Source organism: Pseudopipra pipra, chromosome 3, assembly GCF_036250125.1.
Source record: "Pseudopipra pipra isolate bDixPip1 chromosome 3, bDixPip1.hap1, whole genome shotgun sequence".
NCBI classification, from domain to species: Eukaryota; Metazoa; Chordata; class Aves; order Passeriformes; family Pipridae; genus Pseudopipra; species Pseudopipra pipra.
This window is the reverse complement of record NC_087551.1, coordinates 16846456-16859768: the sequence shown is the minus strand read 5'-3', so window position 1 is coordinate 16859768 and position 13313 is coordinate 16846456. Positions and strand designations below refer to the sequence as shown.

The window sequence follows — 13313 nt, the reverse complement described above, 5'->3', positions numbered from 1 at the left end:
GCCTGCTTGGACTCCTGCTAGTGATTAGGAGCTGGCCCTCTCAGAGGGGTCTGTGTGTTGCAGCCCCCTGTAAGGATGTGGGTGCCTCCTGTCCTGGCCTTTCAGAGGGATGGGACAGAGCAATAAGAGGTGACATACACCTTCCCTGTGCTCAGGGTGTGGGTCCTGGGGCCTTTCTATCCTGCAGAAAGATGTGCCTGATGTGGCCCTCCCATAAATGAGGTTCAGTTTCAAGTTCTGGAGTCTACACAAAGGGGTCTAAGACACATGAGGGCAGACTGATGAGCTCTGTAACTCCAAGGCTGCATGGTGCCTTGGCTTGCCCTCAGCAAGCAGTCCTGGGCTGCTGCACCTATGCCTTAACGTCCTCTAAGCAGGAGCAAAGCCTCTTCCTCTGTGGCTGGTCATCCCTGGGCCTGGATGCTTGAAGTACCTGCCACAGCACTGTCAGAAGTTTGGCAGTTTTAAAACTGCTGGGCCCCTCCCGCCTATTGGGCAAGTAACTCTGTGACAGCCACTGGTGACTACATGAAGTTTGAAAGAACGACCACATAGATACTGACCTTGGAGAGATTTGCTAGTAGTTAATATTTGCTGTCTTTAAAAGGCACTTCTGGTTTCATTGAATTAATTTACCTGCAGTGTAACTTTTCCTTTCTTATTCAGCATATGCTTTTCACTGCTATCAAAGGACAGCTAGCAGGTAGGTATCTTTTTTAGGAGCTGAGAGTAAGAAAGTCTATTATTTTCCCTTTGAGAAATATAACTGCAGTTATATTGTCTGAAGTGCAAAGTTTCCAGGAAAAATGAAAGGCCTGCAACCTCCAAAGATCATTGGAGTAGAGTTTTTCTTTAGTAAAGTTTTTCTTTATTTCTGTGGGAATAGAAGAGTGTCTGGTGGTATTGTGAGGAAGCAGATTGCTGAGTGAGTAAAGAGAAGCCCTGATAGTTATGCTCCTTTGTAATGGCAGATGAACTTTTCTAACCTTTGCTTGCCAAGTTCGGCTGAGGGAAACCTGCCTGACAGATTGCACAGGCATGACATCTGAGGGTGCTCTGCAAACCTCTGTGTTGTTCATTAAAATATGAGGTAGTAACTTTAATCTTAATGTCATACTCTGTCTGCCTATAGAAATGTAGTTATAGGATATGCCTTTATAATAGGCTGGCGTAAGTAATACAGTGCAAACTCATCCCCAAAGTTCCATATGTGCGTTGCTAGAGTGGAGCATTTAGGAAATGCAACTGCGAAGTTATAAAAATCTCCTATGTATAATTGCTTCAAACTACATCCTACTGATAGACTGGTCCTGGAGGAAGCTAATTAGCAAGTCTTTTGCCAATCTGCTCAGCTTAATTCTGTTTCTACATCTTTCTAGGTCAAGCTACTATTCCTGCTAATTGTCTTCCAAAAATGCTGGCATGCCATGAGTGCTCTACACTGTCACTGCAGGTATTGTTATATTTTATCTGGTCAGATTTCACAGTTAGAGATGCAGCTGCACTTACCTGCCTGGAAAAGTAGTGAGTTGCCTGAACTAATGTTGGGAAATACAAGGAGTGATCTTTCTTGGTTGGCTTACTAAAAAAACTCCAAAACAAATAGTATCCCAACTTCCCCCTGAACAGCATCAAACCCACTACACTGTTAGCAGTTCTGTCGCCTCACTTGCCTGAGCTTCTTAAACTGAAGGAGGAAGAGATGTGTGCAGCAGCAGTGTCCAGGAAATACAGGACATTCCCAAGTTCCTAGATGTAAAGGGCAAAAGTGCTACCTTAACAAGTTGGAAAGCAAAGCTCTTAGGGTGAGTGGACAGTGTAGTCTGTGCACTCTACACATGCATTCTTTAGGATGAGAATCTGAAAGAGGTGTGACCAGTGAAGAGTAAATCCAAGGTGTGATCTTGGTTTTGTGATGTATTCTGAAACAGTGCACACTGTCCCTTGGCTTTACTGATGCAGCAACATGTGGAGTGGAAACCAACCCTGTATTAGCTGCACAAGGCAGTTTTTGTTAGGGAAGTCTTCTATGGATGTGATCTGCTGATTTCTGCTAGCTGAAAGGCATTAGCATTGCCACTGCAGTGGATAGAGGCCAGAGACATTCACTGCATCCCACAGATGAACATCAGAGATAAGTCCCTGACTTGGGCTCAGCTGAATGCTTAGTTCATGGGACAAGTAACTTGGAATTTAGGAAAACTTGGGTTTGGAAGGGAATTGGCAGGATACTGCAGTACTTGCCTTTGCAGAGAGCACAACTTATGTCATCAACATGGATGGATGACAGACTGCAGGAAAGTGCTTTCCTGACATTTCCAGTAAGGCTGTGGGGACTAAGTACCTCAGTGAAGGAAATTTGTAATGTGGCAATGATGAAGATGTGCTTACACAGGTTTTGATGTTGCAAAAATAATGAAGCAGGAAGCAAAGAGTAGAGCAAAAATTATATAAATAGCTTCCCCCAGCTTCTATATGATGATATATATTCTCTTTAGAAGCATATGAGAAACAATATTTCAGGGAGTGCCTGTGTCAAAAATAGATTAGTGCATCCAGGAAATTCTAGGTGTGACACTTGAACTTGCAAGAAGGCGTGACTAGAAGATTTGAAAAGCTCTGTGTGGTTTTTCCCTTCCCTTCATTACCGACCTGAGAAACACATGTAATGCTTTGCAAAAAGGGAGAGCATGTGCGTATGTCCCCAGACATGGCTAAATTAGGTGTTGTAAGGAATACTAAACAAGGGAGGGGCTAGGTGGTAACACTTTTCCTAACAAGCTCCTCCCTGAAGGCACAAGATAGAGCAACTGTGACTCTGCTGTTTCATTAGAATGTGCTTTGTAGGCTCTCGCTGCATTTGGACAAAATCTTGGCTTTTAGGAGCACTCTTAAAAATATTTTCTATTTCTACCATTTGCCAAGAGGATTAATGAAATGGGTGTTCCTGTCATGAATAATCCTTAAGCCGGCTGTGTGCTGTGGGAACAGTAAAATACTTGGTGAATGTTCCAAAGTGCATTGGCTCTGCTCAGGTTGTGCCACTCACTTTAAGTGGGGAAGAGACTGGAAAGGTGTTGCAAGCTGCGACTAACAGGTCATCGAGATGTTTGCTACTCAAGGCTGGATCAAGGGCATGATAATTCTTCACATACTTTCTCAAAGCAACAGGTTACTTAAATCAGTCAGTGTTTGCTCTTCTGTGATTGCCATGGGAAAGCACACACACATCTGTAAAAATGACCCCCTGACAGTGATGTTGGGCTTCCTGAGGTGTGTTGCTCAGTTGGAGGCCATGGGAGTAATTTGTGTTCTACTGTGGTTAAGCACAAGCGGAAGCTCGTCAGGTACTAATGAGTGCTTTCGTGTGACTTATTAAAGTGTTAGCAACAATTATTTATTGCAAGTGATGGATTTGTAATCTAAAGAGGTCTCACGGTAATGGACATCTCATGACATTCTTTATTAATGGAAGTGATGAAAAAGCAGAACTAGTTTGAATTGCTTCTGTTTACTGTGGTCTCAGCAAGTGAGTAAACGTGTCTTTGTAGGACATTTCATTATCTGAGCTAGGATAGAGAATGGACACCGTTACCTGTAAAATCATCATTACTGGTTTGATGCTGCTTGTAATTGTCTTCACTATAACTAGGGAATCAAGTGTCATCTGTAGGCTGCACTTCAGGCACAAATTCTCATGGGATTTGTTCCAGAATAAACACGAATGTCTTATTGATTATATCATTATCAGGACTAACAAACCTCAGTGTGTCTAACTTCTTACAGCTGTATTGAGAATAAATTTTGAGCCTAACTACAAAGACCAAGCTTGTATTAATTGTCCAATATAGAAACAGTAAAGCTTTATGTAGAACCTCTGAATGTTAAAATTTAATCAAAATCTTAGATAGTATCTTACTAATTGCATAATCTTGTTGATTTTTATCAGCATTAAACTGAATAAACAGGAGAACTCCATCACTGGTAACCATGGATATAAATCTTGAAGGAGCAGTAAGAATAGGTACACACCTCTTTCTGGCAGCACCAAATCTTCAGGTTCTTAATTGGCACAAATCAATAAAGATCACTTTGGGTTGGACATGTTCCCTGTTTAATAGAAACAAACTTCAAGGGGCAGAATTGGTAAAGACTGGAGAAATAAAAGGTAAGATTTAACTGCAGTAGAGTTGGTGTAACTTTTGGTGAGGGCTCTGGGTACCTTAGATGAATTGGTAAAATGCTGACTAGGAAATAGTTACCAAGATTTAAAGATAAACATTAGCAGCTTAATTAAGCACAGGACGCTGATTTTTACAAATGCTTTAGTTTTCACTTCATTCTAAGTTTTGGCTTTGAACTAGAGGCAGGTTAGCACTGGCCCATCAAACTGCAGGAGAAGTTTAATCAGCACCACTTTCCAACTATTATGCAAACAATTTTGCAAGATAAAATTACAAATAAGCTTGTGCAATTGGTAGTCCCTGAACAAATCTGCATAGCTGCTCACTCCTTGGTGAAGGACACTGAGCTCTTACAGTTCTTGATTGAATGGACTTCTAATAGTCCAAAATTAAACCTTCAAAAGAGGTGTAAGCCCACCTGGAAGTGATCTTTACGCATGATGGGAGTGTTTGAACTGATGTGTGGACAGGATTTGTCTGTGCAGGACAATTCTTCCTGGATGGCCATGTTTATTTCAGGAGAGTGTTCATCATTTCTTGAAAGCATGTGGGGTAGGATGAGAGTGGGGACTTCCTTTTCCCCGAGTTTGTGTATGCCAGATGCTCCTCTGAGGAGGGTTCTGAAGTTGACATCTGTGTTCTGCTCTAAAAATGCCAGAGCATGTAGACCTGCCGGCAGGTGGGAAGGTAGAGTTGTAAACAAAAATACTAGATGACCTTGGGTAACACCTGAATGGTGTAGTTATTGAGAAAGAGGAGGAATCTGCAGACAAAAGGAGAGTGAAGAGCTCTAGGTATGATCAGCGATTTCACCTGTGGTCTGTTGCTGGACCAGCTGAGAGAGTCTGGTGGAAATTTTTGCATCTGTAGACTTCTAAATGCTATATGTAGACCTGTAAAACTCTTCTTCACTGCCCACTCTGCCACAGATGCAGGTGGGAACCTTCTTAATTTTGCTCTGTAGTATTGCATTTGCTGCTTTCTAATAATTTAAGAAGGAACCTTGATTTTTCATGTAAGAATCTAGGGTAAGTGAAAATCAAGCCCATCATTATTGAGTGGAAAGCAGTAATATCAATTTTAGCAAATTAATTTGAAGCAATATTTTGAAATTATAGAATTAGTTGGATGGTTTAGTCACTTAAAAGGGGCTTGGCCAAGACACTGTAGAAAGGGGATTGTGGATTTATTACTGTGTTACTGCTGATTCACTATGTGATCTAAGCATTGCTTTCAGTGTCTCAGCTTCTTCTGTGTGTAAAACTGCAAGTAACCACATTATAGGGTCTTGTGCCAATGCTTATTTATGTTCATTAGATTATTTTAGCTTTTTGTAGCATAGTGATGTGAAGTGATTACACAGAAAAATAGTAGCATGTGGCCCAGTACTTGTGGTGTGCAAAAATGGATTACTCTGCCCATTAAGGCTTTTAAAGCACAGATCCAAGCAAATCAACCTTTAAGATTGAGTAAAGCTATTTCCTACAGGCTCTCCTCAAATCATTAATATACACAGCAAAGATTTGAAATTTCAGATTTGAATTATGACTTTAGTAACTGGTTTTTGGAGCCTAATTGGAAAGATATAGGATACATAGGGTCAAGTTTATAATGCTCTTGGGGATGTGTACCCTACAAAAACCCACCTGAAAATAACAATTGGTGGTTTGAAGAAAAGTGTTTCTGTATGTGAAGCTGTAGGATTTTTTGGAAGAAGTTCAGTTGACCAAAACTGCCCTTTGCAAAGCAAAGATGGTTCCTCTGTGATGATACCATTCTACATCTGTGTTCAGGTACAGTTTTGAAGTCACTCCTGTAGTTGGCATACGTGAGTCAGCAACATGTTGGGCGTAACAATATGAATAAACACTGTTGAAGAAACATACTGTAAGTAGTGTATGAAGAAACATTTTCATTCTTGATTATTATGCAATTCTTTTTGGCAACTTTTATGCCCTATTATCTTTCTTGCAATCTTTTCTTTGGCAAAATGTCAATACTTATGTATGTGCTCTTTAAAGTTAAGGTGTAACTTTTGGCCTGTACCTGACAGGTAAGCTGGGTTCCAGTAAGAGGGTTTTAAGTCTGCTGTTCACATTCTATTAATTTCCGACCCACACTAGGAGGATACAAAAGGATTATGCTGTGAATGGGGTGTTTCCTTTGGTTTGCCTGGGTAATTATAGACACTTGTATAAACTTTCCGGAATGAAATAATTGACAGTGTACTACTGAGTTCACTTCGCACCAAATGGAAGAAGCTGGTTATACTTTCTTGGAACAAGGAAGTTACTGGGACTAAAGTTACCAGCTGAGGAAAAAAGTACAGAGAATCTGTCAAAATCCTGTTTGTGTTAGGGGCGATTCTTGTTTCGAAAGGGGTTTGATTTCCTTCATGGAAGAGGAACCAGGTGACAATAAAAGAATGGACGTTATTTCTGGAGAATGTAGTCATGAAACATTGGCTGAAGAGAGCTCAGTGTCACAGGAACAGGAGGGAGGGAAAATAGCAGAATCAGATGTCTGAATAAGATATTAGATGTATATATCTGATTACTCAGATACTGATACCTAGGTCTCTAAGTCCTTGCTGTTTAATGCTGATCAAAGAGCTGCTTCTACAGTCAGTCTTGTTTGGTTTTTTTTTAAAGTGTGCTTTTTGTATATTCACAACAGACCTGAACACACTTACTCACACCGTGGTTTTAGCCTATCTGGGCAGGTTTTGGCTTCTATTAAACTGTTGTAAGAATTCCCAGCAGTGATCATAAGGGAAAGGAAATTTCTGTTGACAAAGTGTGAACAGTGAGATGCACCAGCAATAAAACAACCCACAGCACCTTAAGGACCACAAATTTTGGAAAAGTCAAATAGAAGACATTACTCTTTTTAACATGGTCCTTTATGAAACACAGCCCAGGAGAAGAAAATTAAATGAGGGAAATACATCCAAGCAATATATCAGGAAGACTGTCTGAAGGGAGTAGTAAGATACTTGCTAAGCTGCAGAGCTGAAGTAGGACACTGAATAGGGGACAAATGTAAGGAAGGGAAATATGTCATCACATTTCCAGACAAATGACCTATATCAGAAGGTTAATCAACCTTCTCTTGACTATGGTCAGAAGCTGAGGCAGCAGTGATCTGCTGTGGAGTGTGATTCTGCAGGATAGCAAGTAGCAAAACATGGTCTGAAGAGACTGAAACACATGGCATGAGTCCTGAATCAATTTGGGTTTTCAGTGGAAATCCACAAGATTTTGGCATAGATATTGTAGTGAGATCAATTCAAGAAATGTCTCCAGGGGAGTTGCTGCCAAAACCGATTTGTGATTATTTTGTTTAGAAACTTTGAAGGAACTTTTGAAGTCACAGTTCCATATGAATCAAATCTAAAGTGGATTCTGAGTAAAAACTCAGCTGAAAGTGGTAAGAGTTATGGCCCTAAGGCTATTATTATGGAGGAAATAGACTAAAAGCTTAACAAGATGAGGAATGAAAAGAAGGAAACATTAAAATCCATCTATTCCAGCCTTTACTTTCTTGCACTTAGAAGTTCTGTGGAACTGGATGGGAAACTCAAAATACCTGGTCATAACCATAAATGAGATGCCTGACTGTGTGACCCCTGCTTGACTTAGTCTGTGCCATATTTGTGCAGACAGTCCCCTGTTGAACTTGGGTACATTCAGCTCATTGGAGCGCCTGCCTCCAAGAGCCCTGTAGAACCAATTTCCCTCTTGTGGAACTGCTTGTCCCAGGCTGAATGCCATGCTACCAAAGAGAAGGCTTAAAATACAAAATACGGCATCAAATAAGTGTCCTCTGACATCTCAGTTGAAAAAAAGCTTTTTTAAACATCATAATTCACTTTGTGCTTCTTCATCAGAGTGTCATTGTATTTTCAGAGAGTGGTACCTGCCTGTGCTTTTTCAAGTATGAGTTTTGCCCTGTTAAAGTAGGTGTCATCTGGAGTGAGTTCTCCTTTACCTCGAGGAAAGGGAGTTCCAATACTTTGCCATAACTTGGCAACCAGCTCATCATTCTAACTCTCACTTCTGTACCTCAAAGGTGCTTATTTATATGTGTGAGATGTGGGATAAACAGATCAATAGTTTAATAATTCTAGTGTGTGCAGTGATCTTGATAGATACTTTGCATGGAAAGGCTAAAAAAAATATGCTAAATTTCGTCTTGAATTTTTCATTGGGAGTCAGTGAGGAGGGTTATAAAGTCTCACCAAACAATAGTGACAAGAGCTTGCTTTCTCCAGGCAAGGAAATGAATACTCTCAATTGTATAATAATGTTCAAACGATTGAATTGCATACATAATCTATGACAAGGTGATCTGCATAGGGGCTGAGGAAAAGACTGTGGATGTTGTCTGCTTAGATTTTAGTAAAGCCTTTGGCACTGTTTCCCACCACATTCTCCCAGATAAACTGGCTTCTCATGACTTGGACGGGTGCACTTTTCCCTGGGTAAAAAACTGTCTGGAGGGCCGGGTCTGGAGAGTGGTGGTGAATGGAATGAAATCCAACTGGCACACGGTCACAAGTGGCATTCCCCAGGGCTCAGCGCTGGGGCCAGTTGTGTTTAATATCTTTACTGATGATCTGGACAAGGGGATCGCTCTCAGTCAGCTTGCAGACGATGCCAAGCTGGGCGGGAGGCAGGAGTGTTGGTCTGCTGGAGGCTAGGAAGGCTCTACAAAGGGATCTGGACAGGTTGGATTGCTGTGCTGAGGGCAGCTGTATGAGATTCGATAAGGGCCGAGTCCTGCATTTGGGTCACAACAACCCCATGCAGTGCTACAGGTTGGGGGCAGAGTGGCTGGAAAGCTGCCTAGTGGAAAAAGAACTGGGGATGCTGGTTGATAGTGGCTGAACAGGAGCCATCAGTGTGCCCAGGTGGCCAAGGAGGCTAAAGACATCCTGACTTGGCTCAGCATGGCCGGCAGGATGAGGACAGTGATTGTCTCTCTATACTTGGTACTGGTGAGGCCACTTCTCAAATCCTGTGTTAAGTTTTGGATCCCTCACTATAGGAACAATATTGAGATGCTGGAGCATTTCCAGAGAAGGGCAAAGGAGCAGGTAAACTGCCTGGAGCACAAGTTCTATAAGGAGCAGCTGAGGGAGTCTGGAAAAAAGGAGACTCAGGGGGGATCTTATCGCTCTCTACAAGTATCTGAAAGGAGCTTGTAGCAGGTGGGGATTGGTCTCTTTTCTCAAGTAACAAGTGACAGGACAGGAGGAAATGGCCTTGAGTTGCACCAAGGAGGTTTAGATTGGATATTAGGAAATTTTTTTCATGGAAAGGGTTGTCAAGCATTGAAACAGGCTGCCTAGGGAGATGGTTGAGTCACCATCCCTGGAGGATGTAAGAAGACATGTAGATGTGGCACTCTGGGGACATTGTTTAGTGGTGGAGTTGGCAGTGGTGGGTTACTGATTGAACTTGATGATCTTAGAGGTCTTTTCCAACCTGAACAATTCTATGATTTTTTAATTGCAATTAGTCAGTCGCAGTTGTTTGGCAAATTTTTGTGTTGTGGGGAGCACTTGCAGAAGTTGGCATTATCAGTACATAGGAACAATTTACTGGAATGATTTGTAAAGAATTTTTTAAAATAGGAAGCCTACAGGAAAATTATAATCTTCTTGTCAGAACATAAATTTAAAGGGAAAAGGGAAAAAACGTTACGTGGTTCATTTATCCTAGTTTACCTAGATTGCCAGATTTCATATCCCTTTCAGCTTTTACAACAGAGTAAATAGAATAAACAACTATTTTTGTAGTTTTTTTAAGTTGAAGTTCAATATTAGTAATTCTGTATGGCAGAATATCAATGAGTAATTTTAAATATGTTTTTCTTTTCTTCCAGTCTAGGAGTTCCATATTTTAAATAAATTTAGCTTATGCTATACCTCTTTTCCCCAATGTTTTCCATTTTAGGTATAAAAAGAAGAGGCCCATCAGCTTGCTGAGGTGTATTCTGGGTGTCCCAACATAACGTCTCAATTGCATCAATGGATTTTGTAATCTTTTGCCTTGTTGCTTGCACAATGCGGATTAAGTTAATTATTTATAGCTTGTCGGGGCAGCTGTTGAAGTGTCCTACGCAATGCAGGAGAAGTTGAATCGGACAGGAAGCCAGCCTAACATGCCTTGTCAGTCTGGGTAGGGCCAGAAGATTTTTAATTGATAGATGAAATAACTTAGAGATCTAGAGATTTTCTTTTTTCTTTTTTTTTTTTTTTTTTTTTTTTGGTGGTTGTGCTACCTACATGTCTCTCTCAAGGCCTGTTTTGGAAGAGCAGGTACTCCTGGATCAGTCAGTTGAGCCCATCTCAAGTCTGGAAGAGCAGTCACTAGATGATGTGCCACAGGCTCAGGCAGGGGCAGGGCCACTAAGGCTCCATAGAGTGTTTGTCCTTGCTCACCATTACCAGTTATAGAAGCAGTGGTATGTCTGGGGTTTTTCTGCAGATCCTCTTTCTCTTTCAATGTCTGCTTGTGAGAAGGTTCACTGCATTTAACCTGGTCTCTACTAAGTCTTAGCCTGGAGGAGGTGCCAGCAGTGGATGGTAAGCCATATCCCACTGCTGGTGTCCTGCTGAAGGCTGTGGAGTGGCCAGAGCAGGACAGGCAGGAAAAATACCCTGCTGGTGCCCCACTCTCCATCCCTGTCTGCCCTTCCTGGGAACAGGGCCCAGGAACTGTCTGCCAGGCCCTTGACCTTCCCTGCAGTCCTGTCGCTGACCTCCCCAGCTGACCAGCGCTGGGATCCTCTCCCTCTCCTCGCCCAATAGGGGCTTGCTTTTTGCTAAATTGTTGCTGAGTCAGGCTTTCCACAGATTAGCAGACCCTGACCATGAAAGTTCTAAAATTTTTTTCCTTTTAGTTTATCCTGAACATTGTGTCACGTTTCTGCATCCAAACTTCCCCTGACGTCAATGTGGGTAAGAGATCAGGGACGATTATACCTTTTTCTTACAAGGAATGCTGTCATGAACACCAGTCAGGGTAGGAGACCTGAGAAACTCAAAGCGTGAGAAAATATCTCATGAAATCAAGGAGGTCATCAATGGTGCCCCAAAATGGGTGGGTACTTATTTTGTTTCTGTGTATTTTTTTATTAGTTGTTTTACTGTAAAATCAATTTCTTGTGCTAAACAGATTTTCCTGAGATACAAAGAACAGATATTAATAACTATAAGTTAAACCATTCAGTTTATACTGTAGGAGACCAAAACATTACTTGAGTTGAAAGGCTGTACTCACTACAAATCTTTACCCAAATAAGATATAATGGACATACTGGACTTGTGATAACAGAATATGCTTTGAACTCTCTAAATTGTCCTGTCCCTGGAAATTCACTCTATTATGCACTGTGGAATAAGCTACTCTATAGCTGATCCTTATTCAAAGAACGAAACAAAACACCCTTCCAGGAAAATTGGTAGTACTTTTGTTGTTCTTCAAGTTCATGTTGTTTCTATGCCTTTCAGGTCAGTGTGGGAAAACAGTGTAATGTGTTTACATTTGCTTAATTGATCTTACTTTGACTTTGCATCATTTTTCTGGGGCAACAGTCCTGGGAACTGAAAACAAAATAAAGATACGTGCACGTTTTGTTTCAGTCAACAGGGTACAGGTTCTGAGTTCAGATTCTAGTGTCAGTGAAAGCAGTGGGTGGTTTCTCACTAGGTGGAATTGTTCAGAAAGCATTGGATGTTTATTTAATTTCTCTCCCACTGAGTGTTGTGAGAAACGAGCTCAGTACTGAGTACTCTTGAAAATTTCCCTTGTTGTCATCAGTGTTTGTACTGCTGTTTGGTCAGGTTGTCCAGCTTTTGTACTGCAATAATTTCTTTTGTAAGATAGGAAACTCATACTAGCTTTTTTATCCAAATAGAACTGAGAAATGTATTGTATAAAAAGGCTGGTTTTCTAAGAATGTTCCTTTTATAAGAGTGGCTTTGTACACTCTAAAGAATATAAAAGGTAGATATAAAATAACAATTTTTTTTTCCCCAAATATTGATTCTATTCATAGAAAAGTGGAGACTACTCAATGCATGACTCCAATAGATGGATCAGAGTGGGGGTTGAAGGCCAGCCTGGTTAAGGTCAGCATCTCATAAAGGAAGAGGCAAGTATAAGAAATGGAACCTGCCTTTGAAGAATAAAATATAGCTTCTGGAACAAAATCTAGTGAAAACCTGTCTACCATCTCTCTTTGCTGTTTCTAAAGTAATAATCATCATGTCTCTTAATGGCTGCCACTCCTTGATCTTATGGGTCTTTTGCTAGTTTTTGGTTCTTCCCCTGGTCTGCAGCTGCTCTGCATAAAGTGGAAGTGCTGGAGCAGAGACTGATTCTGTGCTCTGAACTGGTGAAGAGACTAAAAGACTGGGGCCTTGTTCTTCATCCTTGTTCACCATCACCATAAAGTGACTGACAATAGTAACCTTCCAAACTAAGGAGATTAAATGTTAAATGTAAACAAGTAAAATCTACGTACGCATGCAAATATTCACTGACAAGTGCAACACATAAATTCATTAAAATAAAGATGTGATAGATCTGATCTTCTGCCATGTACAGCTGTGATGCACGATGATGGAAAAAAAGAGGGTAATTCAGATGACCATAGTAATATTTCAGCTTTCAGTGCTAGTTATTGTTTGCATTTTTATGCTTAACGTTCTGTAAGACATAGAATATGCAGGAGGTTGCATGTTACAGGCTCCACACTAGTCCCTTCTATAAGCTATTATCTGCTGCAGTAATTACCATCATAAAAATAGTAAGAAAAGAACTAGGTCTTTCCTCTAGGCTGTCTTAGCCTATTTTTTTTCTTCTTCAGAGGCTTTTGTTGTAGATTACAAGCTTTATGACACAGAAACTGAAATATCTTCCTCATATTGCAAGTATTCTGTTGTGGTGATAAACCCTATAATGTTATAGGACCACTGCTGCAGCTTCTCTGGGACAGAAAAGTCAAAGCTTTTGTGTATGCAATCCAATTAGGATTGGAACCATTATAGTCTTCAAGGGGAGATGGATTTGAAGTTCCAAATTCCACTCCACTGTGTTTCTGTTTATATAGGATAGC

The 13313-nt window shown here is 40.9% G+C and overlaps 1 protein-coding gene across 1 annotated transcript in view; it reads left to right on the top strand.

Annotated features, from left to right (window-relative positions):
• The first annotated feature begins 6686 nt into the window (after nucleotides 1–6686).
• Nucleotides 6687–13313, top strand: part of XDH (xanthine dehydrogenase) — a 67144-nt gene continuing 60517 nt past the window's right edge. The window contains exon 1 of the mRNA XM_064648039.1: nucleotides 6687–6696. The gene's annotated coding sequence lies outside the window, so the exon portion shown is untranslated. The remainder of the gene's footprint in view (nucleotides 6697–13313) is intronic.